This window comes from Dermacentor andersoni, chromosome 2 (genome assembly GCF_023375885.2).
Source record: "Dermacentor andersoni chromosome 2, qqDerAnde1_hic_scaffold, whole genome shotgun sequence".
In the NCBI taxonomy this organism is placed as follows: Eukaryota; Metazoa; Arthropoda; class Arachnida; order Ixodida; family Ixodidae; genus Dermacentor; species Dermacentor andersoni.
Window position 1 is genome coordinate 158573860 of NC_092815.1, and position 15932 is coordinate 158589791.

The 15932-nt window shown below is 50.8% G+C and overlaps 2 protein-coding genes across 7 annotated transcripts in view; one reads left to right on the top strand and one right to left on the bottom strand.

Moving 5' to 3' along the window:
• Uggt (UDP-glucose-glycoprotein glucosyltransferase) overlaps positions 1–4072 on the bottom strand; it is a 183484-nt gene extending 179412 nt beyond the window's left edge. For 5 of the 6 annotated variants that reach the window (XM_050187370.3, XM_050187369.3, XM_050187372.3 and 2 more), the window contains exon 1: positions 3878–4071. The gene's annotated coding sequence lies outside the window, so the exon portion shown is untranslated. Of the gene's footprint in view, positions 1–3877 lie in introns of all 6 variants that reach the window. The other variant, XM_050187367.2, reaches the window with a different exon arrangement.
• A 210-nt stretch (positions 4073–4282) lies between these two features.
• LOC126540542 (fatty acid CoA ligase Acsl3-like) overlaps positions 4283–15932 on the top strand; it is a 61690-nt gene continuing 50040 nt past the window's right edge. The window contains exon 1 of the mRNA XM_055076106.2: positions 4283–4454. The gene's annotated coding sequence lies outside the window, so the exon portion shown is untranslated. The remainder of the gene's footprint in view (positions 4455–15932) is intronic.

Sequence of the window (15932 nt, forward strand, 5' to 3'; positions counted from 1 at the left end):
TACGTGCTGATCATTGGAAGCGTTGCGGTTGTCGTCAGCTATGTCCACTGTCCGTGGTCACCAATCTTGTGACGTGCAAAATCAATGATGACGTTAAGCCACAATAAACAGGAGCATATTTGTACTGAGCAGAAGGTCCTAGCTGACGGTCATTCCTCAGCAGGTAAAACACCCGACCCTCGTGCCAGCTGCGCGTGATCTGAGCCATGCACCCGCTTTGCTTCCTGGGCGATGGCCTGTCCCTAGCAAGCCGCCGTTCTCCACTTCCTCTATGTTGATGCTGCTACACTTTCTTTGCCACTACCCCTCCCTCCCCTCCCCCCCCCCCCCCGCCGTTTGTGGGTGCAGACTGCTGGTGTCCTGCCGTTTTAAAACCCTTGGGCCACTGGATATATGCAATCGGGCATGTGCCACTGTGTATGTGTCCAAATGTACAACTTGATTTACTAAGTATGTGCAACAGGGCATGTGACACTGGGTATTTGAGCATTCTTGATCAATTCCCAGAAAAGGTATGTACGACTGGGTAAGTGTGCGCATAGACAAGCAGAACAAAAGGCAAGAGTTGAAGTCGGAAAAGTGATGAAGTGGGCATCAAAAGCAGCCAAGCGTGAAGAAAGATATTGCAGTGAACAGAATCTGGACCAGAGCGTGCACCGAGAGAAGAGTGCTAAGCTACAATCAAGAGAAGAAAAAGCCGGTAACAGAACACTGAAGGATTCGGCTACACAGAAGTGAATAAGAAGTTTAGTGCAGAAGTTTCTCAGTGCGGGGTAAGTATTAAAAAAGAGAAAGAGAGCAAGACCAGAACGTGCTTAAGTGAGGAGAGTTGATCTAGAAGAAGTGAAGACATTGGCACAAACATCAAAGAAACCTTCACTTATAACCGATTTATACATATGTGCGATATCAGCCAAACGCTTTTTCTCACAGAATTTAGACATAATCCCATTTTGCTTACTATGCAGACTTCGTATACCTTCTGCACGTCAGTGAAGAATGGGTTTTATCCTACATGAGCAGAGAGCAACATTTTCTATGGCTTTTAACAGTGAAGCTTTTTTTTCTTTCCTGTCAATTAGTGGGAACTGGCTGCTGCTGGCTGTTGCCTTTCAGCATAGACACAAGCCCATTATTCCCTGCTTCCTACAGCAATACCTACACACTAATCCCTAAACGCAGTTCACTACCCATTAGTCTTGCTTCTATGCATTGTTGAGTCCATAGATGGCTTCACAATGCTGCCGCAGCTTTTGGTTTCTTGCAACGTAGTGCCCGCACTTTGCATTCGCATTGGAGGGTGACGAACACAAGCAATGTGGTCAACATTCTGCAGCAAAATCAAGCAGCATTGATATGCAAATAAAGGTGGGTTGGAGCGTGAGAGCACACTTGCCCATAAGGGGCAGTATCAATACACGGTGATGAGATCGCAGTGGAACTGGAACACGTTGATAATGCAAACAGGTACTTTGAGAAACATTTCATACAGGATGAGTATGGTTCAGAGCACAAGGTGCGCAACAGTCTCTGGTTTCTGTTCGCCATGTATATGGTGTTGGAGCACATGTTTACATTGAGCGAGGCATTTCCCGGTGAAAATGTATTCACCGTAATTGCATGCCCTACTTGCAAATTGTTTCTAAGCAAGAACAACATTCCTTGCAAACACCAATAAAAGCCTTGCCTAAGCCAATTCACACAGAGCCTGCAATCACGTAATCTCTTTCTTTTTTTAGATCCTTTCAAAGAAACTTTATTCTTCAGCGAGGTACTTTCAACTTGGCAATGGGTGGCTGCGCTACATGCTCATCTGGTACGCGCTTCTACGTCTCGGCTGCCAAGAAAGAGGGCCAGACACTGTAACAGTGGCAATAGCCTCTCAAAGCACCTATTAGGTGGGGGTGCCCTCGGGTTGGGGAGATACACCTCTTTCCAAGTGTTGAGGTCGGCAATGGCCGAGCATCTGGCCGGCAGCGCGCTTGTACCTACTTTACCGGCAGGTACCCACTTGGTGGCAGCTCTATAGTCTGCCTCCCACAGCTGCGGCAGATGCTCTGCAACAAGGGCGCCTGTGGTTGGACAAGGCTCACCCAGTGACCATGCCTACAAGTCAATATAAGGCCCCCATTCGAGATGAGAATCCTCACAAGCAGACAAGTGCTAGGCCAGGGGACATCACTAGCCAATAGAAAAATGACAGGTTTGCAGCGGCACTGAGCACTGATGCCGCCCAATAAAATATGCCGGCTGACTTGAGCCCGGCCCGGGCCTGACTAAATATCATCCAGGCTGCCTGAGCTCGTGTACATCTGACATGTCGCTCAGAAGAGCCGTGGACAGTGAAGCCCACTTCTAATGCCATGTTAGGCAGAATGCTCACCTGCCCCAAGCTGTGCACCAGAGGTGGGATATCAGATATATGGCACCACTGCTAAGCCGATGTTGCCCAATATCGAGGCACTAGATCTACCAGCGATGGACAAGGAGGACTTGTGTGAAAAGCGGACACCACAAACAATAAAGGAACTGATATGGCCACCGAGTACATTGACGAATGCAAAGCCTGAAGGGCCAAATTCTTCAGCACACCAAATGGCAGTCAGAAACAATGCTGATAACGACATGAGAAAGCGAAAGGATGCAGCGCAACTCATTTAGTAAATTACACCATAAATGTGTAATCCTACAGCAGTGTATTTACTACATAACTTGGAATTTTTTGGCTAGAGATCTTTGGTACCAACATAGGCCACTTTTATTTTTTCAATTTGTTTAGCAGGGGTTCTTGCTCACAGCAACATTTCTGTGCATGGTTATGGTTGCACTGACATGAATGTAACTGCAGTATGCTGCACAAATGACAGTTGCTACTGTATTTAATGACTCTTCAAACTGCCTCTTACTAGCACAGGAGGCTCATGACGGCCATAAATGTCCAACACATTACCTTATCCGCACTAGCTTCTAGAGCCACTGAGTAAATTAACTAAACTAGTCCGTACTGTTTCTACTATTGTTTGCAGCCCGTAATGCTGAAACAGCCTGTGGCAGAAGTATGCCGGCAAAGGTGCAGGTTTCATTCCAATGAATAATCTTGGCGTACCAAATTTAAGCATGGCTATGGTCACCTTGTTGAGCTTTTTAAGTTACGTCCACTGTAAATATGATACATTTATTTCTGTCGTGAGTTCAGTGGTTCTGAATCATGACCAACTACCCAGTTAATTGATAGTATGTGGCCTCCATGCACGATAGTACGATATCACGACCGAAACAAGACGCAAGCATGTTTCGTTAACACGGCGTGCTGCAGCTGCGCTTACGTCTGATCCTGATAACATAACGAATGTCGCTAGTTTGATACTATATTCATTCATAGGTGAAGACAGCAACCAGCAAAGGTACCGTGGTAACAACTGCAATCGAGAAGGGGCATTAAACTCAGACTTGATCACGAGATATCCTGAAACTGTTAAACTATACACTGAATCACATGAGCCTGCCTTCAGACAAATGCAAGCAGCGACGAGATCGTGGACGATGGTGGTCAACACCATATGCATGGTCAGGCGCGGCAGGACCACGGAAAAAGTGACAATCGGCGAGTTATTTGAATATTATTGCCAACATGTTCATCCCCAAGAATGACGTGGGCTTACAGACGGCGATCACATGAAATGTCGCGCTGACGCGTCAGTGATCTTTTTACCTACTGCGTTCATATTAAAAGCAGTTTTTCTAACTAGCACGTGCTTCGGGCGAACCTTCTGATGAGAAGTTGGGAAGACTGAACAAGAACACAGGCGCTCTTTCAGGGCAAAAGCTCACCGTACGGTTTCAAATGCTTCAGAACCAGTTGACAAGATGCGCTTACCGATTAAATAGGCCAGCCTCAAGGAATTAGGGCTGTGGACTTGATGGTCACGTACGTAATAAATATTCCTTTTTTAACTAATCACTAACACTACTACCTTAACCTAATTAAACCAAATTAGATAAGACATCAGCAACAATCCCCATACCGCCGGCACCACAACGAAACTTGCATGCGTGTCGCCATGACACGATGCTCATCAAAGGTAGAAGTTTTCCAAAATGGTGCAACAATGCAATATAAATGTATTAAACATGATAAAAACGTTTAATTTACCACTTATAACCGATTTAAACACGTACACGGAACCCTGAATTATTTTTGGCGCGTGCGGCCAATCGCGGTGTGACAAGACGCCTCACGTGACCTTGCAGACGTCCGGCGCGCGCTGCGGACGAGAGTACGCGGATCACGCCACCTCAAAAACGCGCGTACGAGGGTGGCCGGTTTGTGGTTGTTGATTGTCAGTGATTCACAGTCTGCTCTTGCATGCGGGTGCGCATTGATCGGCTTCCTTGACTTCTTCGTACTCTGGAACATTGTCAGCGGACACCAACGCATCGCAGAATCGCAAACGGTAGGCGACTCCTCCCAGTCTGTGTGCGACTGGACCCCTGTGTTGTGTGCGTGTGAGAGACTGTGCTTTGGTTGTTCATTCATTCCCATTCATTTTTGTCGCGCCTTCGTTGCGACCTCCTTTACACTTCCTGCCGGGCACACGTCTGAAACGTAACTAAAGCAGTGCGCTCAGACGTGATCTGCGAAATTGTTACATTTGGTTTCGTTGAGACGCCTTAATGTCCCGGGGACGCAGCACGATCGTGTCGTGTGGGGAAGTCTGCTTTCGTTAACTTTTGTCGCAAGTGTGTCCTCGCGGCGTGCGCGGAGCTCGCGACGAAATGTCGCACCCGCGAGTTTTTGCGATCGCTCTTCCATATAGCGGATAACTGCGTCGCAGATGGCTTCTATTTCTCGAGCACCCGTGCAGTCGAGCCACGCTCACCGTTGCGCCCTTCGATCCGTTTTCTTTTCGGCAACGGCCAAGGAGGGGGTGTGTGCAGCCAAAACAGATGACGTCACACGATGGGGTGATCTGACCGAAAGTGTCGTCATCAAAACGGTTCTTCAGTGTGGTGGCGGGCGTGCGAGTGTAGCCGTTGAAGCAGCGGAAGTTTCGGCGTCAGTGGAGCGGGCCCGAGGTTCCTGCGCCCTCAACGTTGTGCAGGGCGCGGCATTGTAGCGTGTTTGCTTCAGACGCCAAATGTGAATCCCCGCGAAGTATATTTACTTGCCTTTTCCCCGATCGTCACCGCCCCGATCGTCACCGCCGCTTTCCCCGTGCTTGTGGTATTTCGATCTAGCTGGTGCAGATGGTAGGAGACCCGTGCAGCGCGAGTTAGCTCAGAAGGCACGATGCCAATTTCTCTAAACGAACCAGCCTAGTAGCTGCGTCTGTCTGTGCCGCTGGCACGATTCCGGCGTGGTAGCCCGCGATGGGTTTGTCCTTGCCCTTCATTTCCGCGTGCCGGGAGTGTCGATTGCGGGAGATGTTTGCCGAGCGGCGAAATTGCCATTGGCCGCTGACCCATAGCTTCTCAATGAGCACATGACAATTCATTCTCGCAAGATATACCTCGGCGTTTCTACGTTCAAGAGGTGAGCATAGACGCTGCACGCCTTTGGTGCCTGCCGCGTACCCGCTTCCGCCTTTCAATGAAATCTGCGTCGATCTTCATATCGTCGTGTTTCGTTCGCTGCCATGCGCGTTTGTTGTTGATGTGCAACCGCGATTTCTCTGCATTGCAGTTTCGAAGCGATCGCTAACGGTCTCCGCACTGCTTCTTTCGTCGCGCACGGCGCCACGTGTTCGCGGCATTGTTTGAAACGCCGGCATCTCGTTATCGGCGCACGTGGTGTCTCCCGTATCATCGCGCGTCGTTCATGGTATCCATTGCCGCGCGTTGGTTGTGGTTACGAGCGTGCGAGTTGACGCGTACGGCTGCTTGCGTACCTGCTGCAACGCACGGACGCACGTTCCGCGTCCGTTATGAAGGCTCGTCGTTAGAACTCGCACGGTTGTCGCATCGAGCGAACAACGTGACCCCCGTTTGCAAGCGGCTCGCGCCACGAACGGTAGCGACGCCGATTGCCTTGACATCGCTGCATGTAAACCTTGTGTTCGCCCGCCTCGCTGAGCCGTGCGGTTCCATTTTTTTTCCTCCTCGGAATCACGGCAACGAGCGTTTTGAAAATCTTGGCCCGTGCCGGCGGAAGTCTGCGTAAAAGAAACCGCGTGTTGCGGCGGTCCCGTTCAGTTGCCCAGACCGTCCGCGTCTCTCTCCTCTACGACGCATGTCCTCCGCGTGCTTGGGGAGGTCAATGCGCCGCTCTGTGCTCTCGCTCTCTCGTAAGTGGCTGGCGGTTGTAGTAGGTCGGCCTCGGAGGGCGCACGCCACTCTTGCGCGAGGCGACAACGCCCGCAGCGAATTTGCGGAGGCTGACCTGGCTGCACCGGGTGGCGCGAGCATTCCTACGTAACGAAAAAAAAAAAAGAAACCTACCACGTCGTCTGCTATGCGGCCATCGCGTGACGGGCGGCCCTTTTTTTTTTCTCGCCTGTCATTCACTTCAAGTTTGCGCGCATCCCGCACAGTAGAGGTTTGCTGCCAGTCACTCTCGCGTGTGATTTGGAGCAGCGGGTGCGAAACGTTTCAAGGGAAACATAGGCCCGCCTTTGACTCGTGTCTTGAAACGCGTGTCGACTCTGCCTCGCAGAAGTGCGCACACTTGACACCAAACAGCCATCACATCTCGTCAGCGAAACGGGGACACTTTATATTTCTAGCGCTGTCGAAATCGCTGCCGCTCTCCAAGTGTGCCCATAAATATATCCAGATACCTGTGCATGCCGTACTCGGACTTTAATATTGATGGCAGAAGTAGTGTTCAGCCGTGCGGCTGGTCGCGGAATCACAATTGAGGTATTTGCAACTTTTCAGAGTTGAACCACTGACGTCGCTGCTTTTTATTAAGTGTTGCGCAATTGTCCGCTCGTTTCACTTTGCGTCTAACGCCACGTGGTGTGCCACCTTGGGTGACTCTCGTGCATGCCAAGAAGGGGCCGGCCCCGCCGGAGGACACCATGCGCTTCAAGGTCGACGACGTCGTCCGCGTAATTTACTGACGTGCTGCACTTGTGGATTAACCGGCGGGCAGTCGGACATATCTGCGTTGCGGCCTTTCCACGCTCGTCGCCTTGTGGCGTCACCTGCCCGCGCGGGTAGCAGGAGTGCTGGGTTTTGTTGAGCGCCGAATCAGATTGGCTGTATTTGTGGCAAGCATCTTCGTAGTCCAGTTTCTGGAAAGTCCGTGGTATCAGCACCTGCGTATGAAAAAAAAAAAGAGGGGGGGGGGGAACGGCGTAATTTAAGTCCACATGGCATAGTAGTGCAATTCTACGAAGAGATTTGCGTCTACGGTACCATGGACTTAAGGAATATAAATTGGAGGCCAAGGTCGTCTTTTTTTTTGTTGTTGTTCAAATGTTTTCTGCGAATTGGAAAATTACATTCCCTAGCGCATGGTGACCTAGGGAAAAAATCCTTGAGCCTCAATTGGAAGACTGTTGCGCCCTTCAAAACGGGGCAGTAGTGCCCGCCGCCATACTTCCCAGTATTTTCGGGTTTCATTTCCAGTGCATACGTGCCGCTTTCCGGTGTTCCATTTGCGCACTTGGATTAATGTTACACTGACGATTCTCTTAAATCTTTAAGTGAATCTAAGCGATAGCTGCGAATGTTCCGCCTGTTCGCGCATCAAATGAAGCAATCAAATACAAAAAAACAACACGGCAAACTAAACGTTTATTTCTGCACAGCAATGTGTCATTTTTACTTCATTCGTATGTAACTTCAAAATATTTGCCAAATATGCATGTTACTAAACATTTCGTTGACTACTGAGAACATGCGATGCTATGTTATCGAAACCGAAACGATAGCCCGGCTGTCCACTCGGTGGTTGATCCCCTTCGGGAACACGTGCTCGACTATTGGCGCGCGCCGCTCCGTGCATTCCGCTCGCGTCCGCTTGCACACGAGCATTGCGCGTGGCACCCGCCATTGCTTTTCGTCGCACGGTCGCCGCCGCCATTCTTGGCACGTTCGCCCATTCCAGCGAGTCGGTTCGTTTCTTTCTTGCAGAGCCACACCGCGAAGCGAAATAAGGAAATAGTGCGCGGCGAACCGATGGCACACGTTTCAGGTGCTTAGTGTGCAGTAGGGTAGCAAAACGGCGGTGTTCTGGTGCACCGCCGCTGAGGGTCTTGCCGATGATAAAGCTAAAATAACTGTATCACTATTCATTGTCTTGCCGAAGTTTTCTTCGCTACCCTTCAAAACTCAGCCAATTTGCATTACGGCGTGCGTTTCATAGGTTTGCGTTCGCGCCTGTATCAGAGCTGCTTCCGCGTGGCGACAACGGCTAGACCTGTCATTTCCCGATATTCGTAGCACATGCACCTCGTTATGCAAGCAGTACCTAATCGGCGGACGTCACTCAACGACATTGGTTGGTTTGCCTCCGCTTACCATCCTGCACATCAGCTTTTTTTCTTTAACATAACTGGCGACTTGTGCTATTGTGTATATAACGCGCCCAACATTTCAAATAAACTTTTGTATTTGTTGCACAATGTTTTTTTGTCTTCTATATATACTTCGCCAACGAGCTGCTCGATGCGTCTCCCGGCTGGGCATATCACGCGACCTTCCTGTGCACGCTTGTGTAGATATATATCCTCTAACGGCGTGCGAGGGCATCTGCATACATCGCTGGTGCTGCGCTTAATTATGCTTGCACACATGTAGCATATGCGTTCGGCGAAAGTTGGAAGCATGTATGTCTCGCCTAAGCGGGTGACTGACACTCAAAATGTACTATTCCGAGTGTTAGGCCGTTAAGGTGCAGTTTTGTGCTACGGCTGCAGTATAACAGTCGCGTAACTATTCTTGGCGCACGAATTGCTGCATTTTGCTCAGCGTGCCGAAGGTGACGCCCACGCATTTCCTGGCGCGTGGCGATAATCGGACGGGACGTCACAGGCAGGTGACTTTGTTTTATGTTTTCACGCAGTCTTGCGACTTCGTCTCGCAATTCCTCCACGTGCACGTTGACCCCCTCCCCCCCCCCCCATATTCCTCACGCTAGAGCTCTCCGGGCGTACGCAGGTGACAACTGGCGCATCCGTAAAAATGTAGAGGGCTACATTTCGGTCCCCCGTTTATTTTACTTTTCTTTTTTTATTTACGCATGCCTAAATTTTTGAGCTGATCTCGCGCTCGTGTTTGCATGTTTCATAAAGTCGATCTACAATGTAAACGCGTGGCGCCGATTAGACGATCGATATTTCCTCGCTGTGCAGTCGGGCAGAAACGTCGGTTACTTCTGTCCCGTTGCCGTCACTTGCTCAGGGACTGCATTGTCGTACTAGGTTTCGTAGGGGAGTGGGCCTTGTTGCCAATAAAGCGGCGGTTTTACCGCTCTGACTCCGAACGCTTTTCTCCGTTTTGCTTCCATGCGTCGCAGTGCCCAGTCTCTGCACGCCGGACTCTCATTTGGTACAGTTACTATTGCCGCTTCCTCGTTGAGCGTAATGGACACCCCCTCCGCTACGTGGTGAATCCCAACTGCATCGACGCAAAGCGCACTGTTGGCACGTTCTCCGTATGCATGAAATCGCGTGCAGCGTCCGTCGGCGGCCATTTTAAATTTCTTTAATTGCTCTGTCCTAAGTCTCTGGTTCCCATCCGTATACACTGTTCTTCCCACTGTTATATTATTATTAAGTTATTATTATTATTATTATATTATTATTATTATATTATATTATTAAGCGCAGGTTGTCTGCCTGCTGTTTGCGTTTCTCAGTGGATAGTGCGCCGTATAACGCAGCCGTCATTTTTTGCAACTGCCAAGCTGATTTCTCAATTAAGTGAGGTGAACGAACGTTTTTTGTCCCGGTTTCGCAACTAGCCACGCCGCGTTGATGGCACTGACCGCCTCGTTTCTTTTTATTCATTTTCTTTTTCTTTGAAATGTTATTTCTCACCTTTCGCATTGGAAGCGCCGTTGTGTGATGTTTTAGTCTACTGCGCGTTTTTCCTAAAACATACTCTAAATACGTAAATGCTATAGCTACACGCAGAGTAAGTTCACAACCACATAGGTTGTGGTCTGCGCTTTATATATCTCAGACTCGACACTGTTTCCCACTCGGCGGGCGAAACATTCAATTGCCTGTCGCTGCGACACGTATAGTGGTGTCGCATGCTCTCAAGCGACATTGTTCTCGAAAAGTGCGACCGAGCCCCGCGTCGGACTTCAGCAGCATTTCCGCTGCATTCCTCTCTGAGCGTTTTTCAGCGCCGGCTACATGAAGCGTATTTCCGGCGCCTTATTGGCGCGGCGTCGCTCGGTGTCGTCACCGTGCACGCAAGGTGGAATTCACGCGACGACTCCGTAATCCTGGCCCACATGTTTTACGACTGCTGTTAGAGCACGCTTATCGCGTGGCGGGGAATATGCGCGTCCATACGCCGAGCGACGCTCCACGTGGTTGCGGCTTCTCTCTCGCCTTTCCCGCACAGCGCGTTCCCTTGGCGACTCCCGACCTTCGTTTCTCGCTGTATAGCCGTGCAATAGTTCAGATAGTTCCGGGGCGGCAAGGGTTCGTTTAACCCTTCGTGGACTGCTCCCTTGCGGAAACCTGTTCGCCGCGAAGTGCAAACGATGCAACTCGGGTATGCGAACGCGGCGACATAGTAGCAATTAACGCCCCCCCCCCCCCCCCCCCATCGTCGGCTCCACGTCTCCTGCCATGATCAGCCGTTCGGGAAGCGATTTCTCTCTCCTGCGATTCCTGCACGGCTTGTTTTTTAGACGCAGCGTTTATACGCGCCCGGTCTGGCTTGCTTGACTGCAAAACCGCCATTGCGAGGGAGCGGCGACGTTTCGCGTTGCTTTACCCGCGGTTGGTTCGCGTTGATAACGCAGCCGTGGTTCCGAAGCTCCGATCCCGTCTTGCGAGCGCCACCGATTTGCCACGCACTGCTTGCGGTGTTTCCCGATAGTGTGGCACAAGTTGCAGTCTGCGGCAAGGCGCATCGTGCACGTATTACGAAGTAGATCGCGCGAGTGCCTGCGCTTTAGGTAGGCCCGGCATTACCAATTCCCTTAAATACTCTCCCTCTTGGCTGCAGCATCACGATTTTGCTTTTCGCGAAGTCGCTGCGTAAGCTCCGTAAGTTTGTCGTATTCAGTGTGTGTGGCTATACTGCACCATACGTGCTGACCACGCGGACGATGGAAAGTAATAGAGCTTTAGAATTGGGGGCCCAAGCGGCTTGGGGACACAAGACAATTGCGCGCCACAAGTGCGCATGCGCAGAACCCAAGCCAGTCTTAGGTTCTTGCGTTCGCGTTAACCCAAGACTCAAAAATCGATAACTAGCGTGGGCCCCCAAGCCGTCTTGGGCCGCCCTCGCGGGTGACAGTGATGACGTACAGCAGGTGGTCGCAAACTTTATTCGACTGATTTTCGCCATTTCACGCGGGTGAACTCGGTTTTTTCGCAGCGCGTCACAAGAAAACACCAACTAAGAGCACTTCGCTTCGATTGGCTTTGCTTGGCTTAGAATCGCACACTTAATTCGTAATACCGGTACTAACACAGTGTACCGGTACTAACACAGTGATTACGTTTCTTACGTTGTTCGCTCTTTTTGCTCAAAAATGCATTCTGTTCGTTTTCACTTGTAAGAAAAGAGGTTCCTTCTTTCTTTTCTTTTTTTTTTCTTTCAAGCACCTTTCTATTTTCCACACTACGGCGTCTCTGCTGTTCATCTAAACCCAAGAGCAACCGACGCAACGCCGCTTGGGGGCCCAGTGCCTTGCGCCCCCAATTCTAAAACTCTCTATTAACTCTTTTCGGTATTCCAATCATGACCTTCATGTTGGCTCGCGCGTCGCCGTTGTCACCCGCACGCGACCAATCGACGCGTCGATTGATGCGAATTCAACTGACGGAGTGGAATCCTTAAGAACAATGACCCTACAATGAACCCTTGGTGAGCGTAAGGGAAAGGTGGAATAGAAAGGCTCGTGCAGCGAGGCATGCGACTGAAGAAAGAGCTTCGGCCGCTAATCGCATCCAGTGGGGCTTGTGTCAACAGGTATATGTGTCGGAATCGTCAACCTGGCCGTTTGGTTGTGTGCGCAACTGCATTGGTCTTCGCAAAGAGCCTGCGTCGTACCACTGTCTCGTAACCGCGTCGCCAACATTTCTTCTCAAGCGGGCGTGTTGCCTTCGTAATCGTGCAGGCGTCGGCTTGTCCACATCATGCAGCTGTGGTCGCTTCGTACTGTTCACGCCGGTCTTGTCAGGCTGTGGTGGTGGTGAAAACTTAGTTATTTGCAGGGAAATTGCTGCGGAGAGACTCCGAGTGGTCTGAGGTACTTGGCTTCCGATGGGTGGGGCCCGATGGGCTGCTGCTCTGCGGGTCCGGTCAGACTCGGCTGATCTTCCAGGCTCTCGCTGGCCAGCAGCTCCTCCCCCCGCTCCGCTGTAGGGTGTTGTATGGGGAGGGGGGTACGGCAGTGACTGCCTGACATGCCCACGTGATGTTGTTTAGGGTGGCTTTAGCTGAGCACGATGGGCAGCGAGGAGGGTATGCCGTACGATGTATTTTATTGAGGATGTGCAAATTGGGATACGTGCCAGTTTGGATTTGCCTCCAACTGACCGATTCTTCTTCATTTAGTGTTCGGTTGGGCGGGGACTAGGTTCGCTTAAGTCCTCTATAGTGGTTTAAAATGGCCGAGTAGTCACACGCGACGGGTTCATCAGGGGCAGAGTTGGAGGGTGCTGGGCTCGTATACCCTCGAGCTACCCTATCCGCTGCCTGGTTTCCCTCCAGCCCCATGTGTCCCGGCTTCATCGTAATGATTACAGCTTCAGTATAACGCTGCTGTCCTACTGCCTTCAATGCCCACTAGACAATTACAGGAAGAAAAAGTAAACAAGGCCTAAGCAACGCAGGTATCCCAGGTGAGCTTCCGGATTTGGAGTCCGTACATAAAATGCAGGGTAGCAAACCAGACGCTCGCCTGCATGACCTTCCCAGCAGTTCCTCTTCTTGCTTTCTGCGTGTCTTGTTCAAAGTGCCCATTGACCTAACTTCTCTATTTGCGCACAAAACTAGTGGCGCGTGCGCACTGGTCCAAGTGTTCCGGTTATGTCGCATTCAGGGTGTCGCTGTCTACGACGAAACGACAAACCGTTCTGCAAAACTGTTATGCGCTCAACAGCCTCGTTGAAAGATGAGCTTTAACTCTTGTTTCTTCTAAGTTGGGACGGGGCGCGTTCAAGCACCTTGTGTATATTGCGAACCGACTATCGGGGAAACCTTCAGTACCTGCAGCTATACTTTGCTGTGCATTGGCCTTCATCGCTGCTGTGCGTGCGTGCGATAACGTGCCGCGTACTGCGCGCGAAAATCGACCGTGTAGCCCCGGGTTCAGCAGTTCAGTGTGTTGCCGTACTGCGCCTCCCCAACCAGATGCCAGATCCGCGCACGCCGGCTCTATCACGCGATTCGCGACGGCATCACATGGTATCATTGTGGGCTGGCGAAGAAGCCGAGTCATAACATCCGAGACAACAATCGTTGAGATTGCGGCCGTTTTGCGTCGTCTCCTAAAGCGCATTCTGTTTTTGTTGTTGTTGTTGACCCATACCGGGTGACCGTGTCAGGCGAGCACACTACCGCTGATACACGCGAGACACTCCGATAATTCTCGCTTCGCTTCCTCCCGCCGTTGGACTCGCTACACCAAGCTCGTATTTCCTCGTCGCCGGCCGCTCGTCCCGCCCCTTCCTCCCTTCGCCCTGTCATCCCTTTTGTGACCCTGGCTAGCGTCCTCTGATCGTGCTGCTGCTTCTTCCTAATGTTGCGCCTCTGCTTGTCACCCCCCCCCCCCCCATTTTCCCCCCCTTGTTGGGTTTTGCGCACTTGTAGTCACGCCAGATTGTTTCGTCCTTTCCTCCTCCGCGCAATCGCGCGCGTCCTCTTCGAGCGGGCACTCCTGCGGTCGGATTTCCCCCGCTCTTCACTCTGCCGCTTCGGTCGTTGCTTGGTTTTATTGTTGCCAACAAGCGGCGCATAATTTGTCAGTCTCCTCTTTTCCTCTTCGATCTTCTGCGGCGCAGATCGCGTAACAGAGGAACGTCCGACGCATCCTTGGACCTCCGCTGCACCCGTCTTTTCCTCGTTGCTGCTGCTACCACCTTTACCCCCCCCCCCCCCCTTTCTTTTTTCTCTTTCGGGCCTCCGCAGCTTTTAGCTGGCTGCACAGCGCGCGTTAGTGTGCTCGGTTAAGGCCTGCACGAATGAAAACCGGTCTCATTACCGACGCGCGACCGCTCTTTGATTGCTCGCCTATATTTCTTATGTCGTCATAGTGCGTCTCCCGCTGTTGGTTGTCTTTAATGATCTCCGCTTTCCATTACTATACATTCCTGGGCCTGTTCAGCCCGTGACCGGGATTCCCTTATGCAGAATCGCTGAGCTGTATGTACACCGACGGTCTGTCGCCTATCGATCTCGTAGTTTTCGATTACCTGCGAGCCACGCATCCGTTTCGGGCTTCGCGCATAACGAAAGCTCGTCGGGTATGCGCCTGCGTTAACAAAACGCGCGCCGGGCGCGCTTTGATCGCTCTTATCGGAAATCGCTCCGTGTCGCCTTTTGCCTCGCCGCCCGTTCTAATGGTGGCGGCGACGAATGCGGATTCAAGGTCGTCTAGCGCTACGCTTTCTGGGGAAGCGAGCGCGATTTCGCTATACCGATCGCGTCGAAACCGCCGCTGCCGTTTTGTCGATTCCGCTTTCGCGTAGCCGTACAATTTAGGGAGTACTACGTAGGACTTCGAACACAAGCTCTGATTGTTTTATGCTCCGTCGTGTAAAGCGTGCCTCTTGTCGTTGCTTGGGGTTTCGGCGTGCTGCCCCCCCTCCCCCCCCCCGCGTCCTTCCGCCATTTTCATCAGTAGTAGTAGTACAGACGGCGTTTGTAGATACTGGCGTGTCTGCTGCGTTTTGCTCTCTCGTCTCTCCATATGTGCACGCCGGATCTTTAATCCCTGCTTGTCGCATAGTTTTACGGTTTTATTGTCGTTAGCGAGGCGCCCGTGTATATATAGCGTATAGTGCGATTTTGATGTGTCCGATGACACGAGCACATGTGGTGAGGGTAGGCAACATGACGGCGCTGTCGCGCAGTATTTTTAGTGAACAGAATTATCTTCCCCCTCCCCCCCTCTCATTTCTCCCTGGTGGAGAAATTCTCTCTCTCTACATATATATATATATATATATATATATATATATATATATATATATATATATATATATATATATATATATATATATATAACGCGCTTCTGTCGGTTATCCTTGCTTTCAGGTGAAGCCGTAATTTTTTATAATTTGAATTGTTTCAGTTCCTAGGTAACTCTTCTCAGCAACCGTACTCACGTCACCGTCATTTCAAGTGCAGATGCTGGTCGATATTCAAATTGACGGTACCATTCACACCCGTGTGCTCGTTACAGAACCGCGAGGCTAAACACGTGCTAGAGTTGCCATTCAGCGTGTACGCAAATTATCCTTCGCTGCAGTCCACATAATAGGGCTATACGATACTGTACCTCCTTACACCTCGTTTTACAACCGCGAAACATTATTTTCGAGGAACCCGCGTATATATCTAGGGTGTTTTGATGTTTCTGGATGCACCAAGTTTCTGAAAATTGTCTGTGGCAGATAGCACGATTCTAACCTCTAGATTTTCCTTCATCAGGCAGCCGTCACTTATGCGAGAGATAAAAATGATTAATTAGCGTAATCACGCTAATTATCCTCGTAATTCGTTACCTTACGGCACACACTTCGATCTAGGAATTGGAGCTAGTGGGTGTGCAAGGCGTATCCACTTGG